Source organism: Myotis lucifugus, unplaced genomic scaffold (assembly GCF_000147115.1).
Source record: "Myotis lucifugus unplaced genomic scaffold, Myoluc2.0 scaffold_256, whole genome shotgun sequence".
NCBI lineage: Eukaryota > Metazoa > Chordata > Mammalia > Chiroptera > Vespertilionidae > Myotis > Myotis lucifugus.
In genome coordinates this window covers 342,668-353,342 of record NW_005871304.1, presented here as the reverse complement: position 1 = coordinate 353,342, position 10,675 = coordinate 342,668, and positions in this window count along the sequence as shown.

Genomic DNA, 10,675 nt, shown 5'->3' with positions numbered 1-10,675 from the left:
ATGACAACTTAGAAAATCAAAATGAGAGTTTCATCAGCTCAAATCCATTTTGAACCTTGGGAACAATGAAACTTCATTTCTCAGGTGACCCATATCTGCCAGGCTTATTTCAACCCTGATCATGCTTTGAATTCTTTTGCATATCTACCAGAAGTGGGATTGCTGGATCATATGTAATTCTATTTTTAAATTTTTTAGGAACATCCATACTGTTTTCCATAATGGCTGCACGTTTTTACATTCCCACCAGCAGTACATAAAAGTTCCAACTTCTCCACACCCTCTCCAACGTGTTATTTTCTGTTCTATTGATAGTAGCATCCTGATGGGTGTGAGATAATATCCCATTGTGGTTTTGATTCGTATCTCCCTGGTGATTAGTGATGTGGAGCATCTTTTCCTCTGCTTATTGGCCACTTGTATATCTTCTTTAATAAATTGTCTATTAAAGCCCTTTGCCCATTTTTAAATTGTGTTTTTGTTGTTGAGTTGTAGGAGTTCCTTGTATATTCTGAATATTAACCTCATAGCAGGTATATGATTTGCTATTATTTTTTCCCATTCCATAGGTTACCTTTTCACTCAGTTGATTATTTCTTTTGACATACAGGAGTTTTAAAAGTCTGCTGTAGTCCCATCTGTCTATTTTTTCTTTTGGTGTCATATTCATTATATCATTGCCAAATCCATTGTCCTGAAGCTTTTCCCCATATTTTCCTCTAGGAATTTAATAGTTTTTAGGTCTTTAATTTATTTGAGTTAATTTTTGTATATGGCTCAAGGTAAGGGTGTAATTTCATTCTTTTGCATGTGGATAGCCAGTTTTCCCAGCACCATGTGTTGAAGAGACTGTCCTTCCCTATTGTGTGGTCTTGGCACCCTTGTGAGAAATCATTTGCATGGTTCAGTGGTTGACCGTCTACCTATGAACCAGAAGGTCACAGTTCAATTCCTGGTCAGGGCACATGCACATGCCTGGGTTGCAGGCTACAGGCTTGATCCCCAGTAGGGAGTGTGCAGGAGGCAGCTGATCCATGAGTCTCTCTTATCATTGACTAGAGGCCTGGTGCACGAATTCGTGCATGGGTGGGGTCCCTTCGGCGTGACCTGTGGAGATCTGGCTCCAGCTCCTGCCCCCAGCCTCACAGCCCCAGCTCGCACCCCCAGCCTCACAGCTCCGCATCCGCATCGCACTTGACACCCTGCCTTGGCCTGGTGCCACCCCCTCACCTACTCCACCATCTGGCCTGCGGGGTGATCAGTCGCCCCTGCCAGGCTCCCTCAGCGCCTGGGAGCTGGGTGGCGGCCCCGTCCCCAGCTGCTGCCACTGGTCGCCATCAGCGGGGTGATTGGTGGGGCGGTCAGACCCCCCACTTGCACCAGCCTTGGCCTGGCGCCACTGCCTGCTCACCTGCTCCACCATCCTGCCGTGGTCCCACTCTCATTGGGGCCCATTGGGCTGTCAGTGCCTCCACTGCCGCCCACTGCCAGCGCCAAGTAGCTGACACCCACCATGTTCTGCACCTCCCCATGGTGGTCAGCACATGCCATAGGGAGCGGTCGAACTCCTGGTGTCCTGGTCAAACTCCTGGCCAAACAACCGCCCAAGGGGACAATTTGCATATTAGGCATTTATTATATAGGATCTTTCTTTCTTTCTCTCTCTCCTTCACCCTTCCTCTCTGAAATCAATAAAAATATATTTTAAAAAATCATTTAGCCATATATGCAAGGTTTATTTCAATTTACTCCTTTTTATTGCTGACAAGTATTCCATGATGGGTGTACCACAATTGCTCCATTCATTTACCTTTTGGAGGAATTTGAATATTTCCAGTAGTGGCAATTACAAATAAAGCCACTATAAACATTCACTTATACAGACTGTGTGAACATACATTTTCATTTCTCTTGGGTACATACCTAGGATTGAGATTTCTGAGTTGTACAGTGGGTCTATGTTTAATTTGACAAGAAACTGCCCAACTTTTTTTCCAAAGTGACTGTACATTTTGCACTTCCACCAACAATTTAGAAGATTTCCAGTTGTTCCCCATGCCTATAAAAACTTGGTATGGTCAGTTTTGTTTTCATTTTTAGCTGTTCTAGTAAATGTGTGGAAGTATCTCATTGTGGTTTTATTGGTTGACTTCTCAGAAATGCAGTCATCTCATAATGGCACATTTACATTGCATTTTAATCTTGGGATGCCAAAAGCATTTGCTAAATATTAAATGAAGAAACGAATCCTTCATTTTCCTGTAGACAAAGAGCCTCAACAAATGGAAGTGAGCTGACCTCCTTATACCACTAAGGGGCACTGCTCTTCCCCACCCCCACCCCCACCCCCGACCCGCCGCTTGTAGTTCTGTTTCTGTGCGGTAAACATGTTTTCATCATTGTCCTCAGGACCCGCAGGTAGTTCCTCTTTCACTCACCCCTTACTGGCATCCTGTTAGTTAATTCTTCTTGTGGCCTGAACCTGCTTCATTCTGCCATGTCATGGGCACAGGCATTTCTGCTACAGCTTGCTTCAAAGCATGTACCTTTTGTTAAACCCAAATTGGTTGGAAAGAATGTGGAGACCAAAAGAAAAGCAATACAAAATGGGGTAAGAGCATGTCAAAAGCATCAACCTCACATTGTTGAAGCAATGTTTTCCATACCCAAAAAGGAACCCGTGATCTGACAAGAATGCATGTAGTTATGAAGACAATGCAAAAATCGAAATGTCCTGAAAACATTGTGTGTGCACGGCATGGTGCTGGGCACTTACTAAGCACGCCAAAGGCTTAAAAAAGTTATTCAGAAAGGTAAGTAGAGTTCCTTAATTGGGAAGGACAAAATGATGTTGATTAATTCTGCCTAAAGCTAAAGGAGAACAATCGATTCTCAGGTCATCTTGCCTTGAAGTTGACTGTATTTTCCCCAGGGCTTGAGTTCTGAATCTTGCAGTTTCACTTTTTCCCCTGCAGGTGGCAGCCTTCATCACCAAAACTTCACACAGAGCTGACCCCGAGGAGAAAAACCCCTTATCTTTATTTATTTTTTCCATTGGCTCTATCGTTCACTCTACAAATATTTACTGAGCATCTCCTATGTGCCCGAAACCAGGGAAACAGCAATGGGCAAGCACACACTGTCATTGCCTTCTTAGAATTTAAAAGTTTGCAACAGATCTGGAACTTAATTCAAAGGTGAGAGGACCTCCCGACACCCCCCACAAAGACTTTTCTTTTTTTTAAAATATATTTTATTGATTTTTTACAGAGAGGAAAAGAGAGGGATAGAGATTTAGAAACATCGATCAGCTGCCTCCTGCACACCCCCTACTGGGGATGTGCCCACAACCAAGGTACATGCCCTTGACCGGAATCGAACCTGGGACCTTTCAGTCCGCAGGCTGACGCTCTATCCACTGAGCCAAACCAGTTACGGCCCCCACAAAGACCTTTCATATGTATGTCGTAGTATGAGGCACAACCCCTAACTAGAGTCCTTACTCAAAAATAGAATGCCTTCTTGGGTAAAAATGACTCTGTAAAGGTCATTACTGAATATCAATAATTTTTCAGGCTTACTTACACTTAAAAGGAGGTTTCCAGTCTTGCCAGCATAGCATGGCTCAGTGGTTGAACTTTGACCTATGAATCAGGAGGTCATACTCAGGTTGTAGACTCCATCCTCGGCGTGGGGCATGCAGGAGGCAGCCAATCAATGATTCTCTCTCATCGTTGATGTTTCTATCTCTCTCCTTCTCCCTTCCCTGATATCAATAAGAATATTTTTTTTAAAATAAATAAGGAAGTGTTTTTTGTTTTTTTTTAAAGGAGGTTTTCATAAGCTCCACACTCAGAGAAAAGAGTTGGGAAGGCTAAGGCTATTGAAATCATCACCAATGTAGAAAGGGGGTGTTGAAGTGGGTGGACAGGAGGATTGAGAAATTATAGGCCAGAGTTAACCCTCAAAATGTCCCCCAAATTTGTAAGCCAAACATCTCCTTTTGAAAAAATTACCCATAATTTGGATATAAGACCAAGAGAAGACTACAATTCTTTTCCTGTCATCTAGGACATTGTATAACAAGTCCACCCAAGGATTAATTTTCTAGCAGGGGTTGCCAAACTTTTTCTGTAAAGGTCCAGATAGTAAATATTTTAGGTTTTAAGGCTGGCTTTATGCTCTCTGTCAGTTATTCAATTCTGTTGTCTTAGTGCTCTGTCACTGTAGAGCTGTGTGTAGACAATATGTAAACAAGTGGGTGTGGCTGTGTTCCAAAATAACTTTATTAAAAATGCCAACAGCAGGGCCAGATTTGGCCCGTAGGCCAAAAACTACACTTTTGTTTGCCTACTCACTTATTGTTGACTAATGGCTCAGGTTTTTGACTGGTAGTTTCAAATTATTTCTCTCCAGTACAAAAAAGAACCCAGAAGCTTATAGTTTTTATTACTCTGTGGAGATTAACTAGTTTTATATATAAGTTTCCTACTTCTTCAAAGTGCTCTCTGAATCAGCTTTACCATCTTACTATTTTTCTCTTCAACAAGTTGAACAAATTTTTGACATGTGTTCACTCTCTATCTGAATGAGTTGTGTTTTGACTTTTGACACTGTTAATACTTTGGTTGTTCCCTGCTAATTAGCAATAAAGCCCATTAACTAAGAGCCTTACATTGTCATGGAAGGGAGCAAAGAGAGAAGGAACTTTCAAATTGCATCCCATTCTGTTGTCATACTCAGAGGACAGAAACCCCCAGTGGTGGGGACAGCATATTTGTGCCTTTGACAAGAAATAAAAAAGAAAAACCCATATGATTTCCCCCAGAATCCCCCTCCCCTCAGCTCAAATAGGCATAATACTTTATATTTCAAAAAATGCACTATGGAATGAATCACCCTATTCTGATTTCAGAGAGGAAGGGAGAGGGAGAGAGATAGGATCATCAATGATGAGAGAGAATCATTGATTGGCTGCCTCCTGCATGTCTCCTATTGGGGCTCAAGCTCACAACCTGGGCACATGCCCTTGACCGGAATTGAACCTGGGACCCTTCAGTCCGCAGGCCAACGCTCTATCCACTGAGCCAAACCGGCTAGGGCTAGAAGCATGTTTTTAAAACAATCTCATTCCTCCCTGATTTCCTGAGTAAGCCCATTTCCCGAGACAAAGTTTTCCAGGCATAGCTTCATTAACTCCTTCTTCCCTTTTGGGTTTTCATTAGCTTTCTCTACTTCAACCCCACTTCCCGCCCCGCCCCCCCCCAAACACACACACAAATGTATCTCCTTTATAATAAAGGCACTGTTCTTTTTATTTATTTTCATTAGTAAAATACACTCCCATTTTATGGGTAAAACCAGAGAGTCTGGGCTTCCCAAATCCTAAACCAGTGGTTCTCAACCTTCCTAATGCCGTGACCCTTTAATACAGTTCCTCATGTTGTGGTGACCCCCAACCATAAAATTATTTTCGTTGCTACTTCATAACTGTAATTTTGCTACTGTTATGAATCGTAATGTAAATATCTGATATGCAGGATGTATTTTCATTGTTCGCGATCAAGGCTTATGCAATTAATGAATCAGAGCCCACGTGGGATCTCAGCAGTGAAGTGAGCTTTACCGGCATGTAGAAGCCAAAAGGAATAGAGATCATCCTTCCATGGGTCTTGCTCATGGCTCAGAAGGAAGCTCAGAACAACACACAAAAGAACGGATTTAGGGCTGCTAACTTTGCGGCATTCACCCACACAGTGATCACATTTTAAGAAGGCTACAACCTCTCAAACAAGAGTGCTGTCAAATATGAATGACTTAGTTGCCTTTGCTGTATAAAGTCCAGCTAAAGCTTTGCTGAAAGATGTTCTACAAGAAGCAAAAACCTTCTGCCTAAATGGTTGTAAACTCAAGGTCTGCCCTCTTTAAAGTAAGCCTTCCCTGGGACAGAAACCTGCACACACACACACACACACACACACACACCCGCCCCCGACCTAATCCCTGCTCCAGCCACTTGCTGAGGTCAAAGCTGTGCTCACAGGGGTTAGGTCAAGGCCTGCCCCCAGAGGCCCTTGTACTCAGACCTCTGCCAGTTAAAATCCTGCTGAATAACTGAAGCCGTTACAAACTGCTCAGGTTAAGAACCCACTTGACGCACAATTACCCCAGCCTAGAGCCCTGACTGCATCAGAAACTTGCTCTCCACGTGTTATGTTAGCCCCCAGATGTCAGTCTTCATGCCTGCCTCTCAAAGTTTTCTGAAGAGCAAATGAACATGTTGAGGGGTTATGGAGAGAAGAATTAATTACGCCCTTCTCAGCCTTTCCAAATGTGAAGTCCACTGAGAAGTAGATGTATGGATCAGGCAGCTGGAGCTTTGAAGTCTCAGCTTTATTGATAAGGCTGATTGGAGAACAGAACAGAACAGGACTTCATGCACAGTCACCCTCTGGATCATATTGATTCACCCAGTCACAGGCAGGGGGACTGCCAGCCTCTCCACAGGGATAGACTCTCCATAGCAGAGGAGGAAACGAGTATCCAAACGTCAGGCTGTGGTAAATGTTTCCCTCCACGTCCTGCGTGGTTCAGGGTTCAGGATCTGGAAGAGGCGCCGCACACAAAATGAAAGAGAAAAGACAAGAGATAATTTGGGAATATTGGGGGCCATGCGGGTAAGTCCAACTCAAGAAGAAAGACTTCCCTGGCGCTCAGGCCTCACCAAGCTTTTATTGGTATAGGATACACGATAGTCCTTAGGCAGGGAGGTTCCAGTGACACACAGACTATCTATCAATAAGGATTTACGTGACTAAAGGTGGGAAGGTTGCTTCAGCTACCATTATCTGGATTAACAGAGGTGGTGCACAGCTCTGACCTTTGCTAGGGCTTCAGAGGTCACCAGCCTTCCAGGTTCTCTGTCTACACCTCTCTGCTAGTGAAGACAATAGGCGGTTTCCCACATCAGGCCAGAGCAAGAAATAAAAAAAGAGAAAGGGACTGGGTAACAGCTCAGCATCTCTTCCCAAATCCACCAATCAAATGACTCCTCGTCCCATGAAAGGAAGAGGTCAGAAGTTTTCCTTCAGCAGTGTTTCTACTGAGGGGTGGAAGTTCCCTCTTCTCCATGGCACCAGGGTCACATGATGTGTTTGTCAGGATTCACTGTATTGTAAGCCAAACTCAAAGCAACTCAAGCAAAATAGAGAATGAACAGGAGTTCAGGGACTGATCCTCTTCAGATAAAGCTGGATGCAGGGTTTTCATCAACGTCACCAAGCCTCTGCTTCTTACCAGCTCTAGGCTCTGCGTCTCTCTGTGTTGCCTTTATTCTCAGGCTGACTCTTTCCAAGTAGTGGCAAAGATGCCCATAAGCTGCTGCAAGCTTGCATTCTACCAGTTTACAAACCCTAATGAGAATTTCTCCTTAATATTTTCAGCAAAATCCCATCATGGAGTTTCATTGGCCTATCTTGGGTCATGTGCCTTCTCTCTGGACAAATCACTGTGAATAAGAGCATGCCATGCTCTGATTAGTCACGCCTGGGTCATGTGACCACCTCTGGTCCAGTTCCACCCAAACTGCATGAACCAAGGGGGCGTTGGATTAGTCATTCCTCAAGGGAAAATTAAAATACTGTTATCACAGAATGGAGAAAATGGATTCTAGCTTATGGCTAGTTCCTTCAAAAGGGCTTTGCAGGACAGTATCTAACCTCTCCAGTTCAGCCGAGCTCCACCCATTAACTTCCTATGAAGTGAGGATGCTATTCGCCCCCTTTCCTCAAATGTAAAATAAGATGCTTGTTTTATGGGATCTCTAAGGTTTTTTTCTTCAACAGCATTCACTTATTAGGAATTTATTTAGCACCTATTATGTACCAGGCACTGTTCTGGGCACTTGAGATAAAGTAGTTGATAAAACAGACAAAATCCCTTGCTCTCGTGGAACTTACATGTTAGTCGGGGAAGAGCCAAACAATAAACAAAATAAACAAGTCCTATGAAGAAAAACACAGATGAGACTGTTGGGTGGTCATGTGTTTAAACAGGTGGCTAGATTGGGCTTGTCTCTCTGGGGCTAGCTAGTCTCTTAGGGCTAGGCTCCGCCCTTTGTAATGGGCTCCGCTGTTCGGGACTTGGTTAGGCTCTATGGGGTAGGCTCGGCTCTTCGGAGCTAGGTTCTGGCCTTGGAATGGGCTGGGCCCTTCGGAAATGGGCCTTCGGAAAAATTAATAAAATATATTTTTGAGAAACAAAAATAAATAGGTGGTCAGAGCAGATGATGAGGTGAAGCATATGGTAAGAGCTCAATCTGTGGTATCTATTGTTCTCACTCTCATCACTATTCTCATCATCACTACTATTATTTTATTTTTAATTATTTTATTATACTTTGACATATTATTTAATGTTTTATTATTATTACTGGCATATTAAAAGCATTTGGTGACCAGCCTCCCCGCCTTGGTGTCTCCAGCATTAAATATCTTCAGTTTAGCATATAAGGCCCTCTACAACAGGTCCTGAACTGGTTTCCTGAGATGTAATTCATGTACTACAACATTCACCCTATCTATATATATATAATTGATTACAGAGAGGAAGGGAGAGGGAGAGAGAGATAGAAACATCAATGATGAGAGAGAATCATTGATTGGCTGCCTCCTGCATGATCCGTACTGGGGATTGAGCCCGAAACATGGGCATGTGCCCTTGACTGGAATTGAACCTGGGAACCTTTGAACTTGGGACCCTTCTCCACTGAGCCAAACCGGCTAGGGCAATATTCACCTTTTAAAGTGTACAGGTCAATGTTTTTTTGGTGTGTGTGTGTGGTTTGTTTTTGTTGTTTTTTTGTGTTTTTTTAGTATATTTATAAGTTTGTGCAACCATCACCACTATCTAATTCCAGAACATTTTCATTACCCCAAGGAGAAATCCCATACCCATTAGCAGTCACATCCCATTCCCTTTCCTCCTGGCCCCTGGCAACCACTAATCTGCTTTCTGTCTCTATGGATTTGCCTATTCTGGGCATGTCATATAAATAGCATCATACAGTATGTGGTCTTTGGGGACTATTTTCTTTAATTTAGCATAATGTTTTCAAGGTTCATTGCTGTCCAGGCATGTATCATTACTTCATCCCTTTTTATGGACTAGGAGTTCCTAAACTATTTGCCTAATACTTCCTAAACTCTAATAGGGACAAACTCTTTTCGTAGCTCCATTTCTCATTTTTCCTTATTCAGACTCTAAGGTTGAGCTGCACTCCACTACTTGCTTTCTTGCAAACACTCTGCATTCATTGAGGTTCCACTTCTTCCTCTTGGAATGGTTATACCCCCTCTGCAGACCTCTGTCTGTTCATTCAGGCCTCTCACAAATGTCACCTCTTCATGAGATGCCTTGTGTTCTCTGGCCCCAATGGGTCCCATTCTCTTTCCCACGCGCCTCTTTTATTTCAACCCTTAGTGCTTATATTCTCTATATATTTACTTAATTTGAACCCTCCTACTATACTGTGATGGCCATGAAGGCACCAACTGCTTTTTTTGTCTCTGGCCCAAAGTGCTCCGCCAACTATTTGTTTATGTGCATGACATTAGTATAACCCAGTGGTTCTTTATGGGGGTGGTTTTATTCCCTAGGGGACTTTTGGCAATATCTGAGACATTATTGGTTGTCCCAAGTAGGAGGTGATGGCATGCCACTGGCATCTAGTGGGTAGAGGCCAGGGATGCTGCTAAGCCCCTTTCGATGCATAGGACACCCCCCACAACGAAGAATAATCTGGCCCAAATGCCAGGAGTGCCAAGGTTGGGAAACCTTGCCATAAACTAATTAGTGCTCCTTTTGAATAGGTTAGCAAATAGAAATCAGAAGAGATCGGTGTACCAGTCTGGCAGAAAATCTCACTAGGGAATTCGTGCCTCTTTTTTTTCCCTTTTCTTTTTTTAGGAGCTGGGGGTAACTCCAGTGCAAAAACTCTTTCCTAATGCCATAGAGGTGCCCTGGGAACACAGATGGTATTTTCACTACTTCTTCGCCACCGAGAGTGACAACTGACCTCCCAGGAATCCTTGAAGTGTTAAGAATGTCACTCTGTTAAGGGAGAAAACTCGTTAGGGCTTTTTAAGTCTAGCAAAATGTCAAAAGTGAATTGTGCTCCGGGGAGAGGGCAGGGAAAAGTGTTTTGGTGGGTGTTTTTTTCAAAGTACCCTCTCCTGGCTTCTCCATCATGGTGAAACTTTTCAGCGCTGGCTCTGGAATAAATGATTCAAAGCGAACCTGAGGCCCTGTCTCCTCTCCTTTCCAAAAAGTGCAACGGAGCTTTGAGAAAGGATTCTGTTCACATTGTACTTTGGTGAGCAACTCATTTGCAGGAAGCTCATTTGCAAGAAACTCAAGTGACCCATATCACTTCACTGTGAAAACAGCAGCCCCATCAGAGCAGAGGTTACCAGCTTCAGAGTCACATTTTATGTTCCTGCTCATCTCATCCAACCGGTCCTTGTGAATGACACAGAAATTAATAATATATGCCCTGAAAACGAAAGGCAGGAGCAATCTGAAGGAGTTGATGAGGCAAGGAAAAGGGTGGACGTGCTATTTTAAAAAGTTTGTCCTTGGGGTAGAATTACCTGACAGCCTGGCTGGGATTGACAGT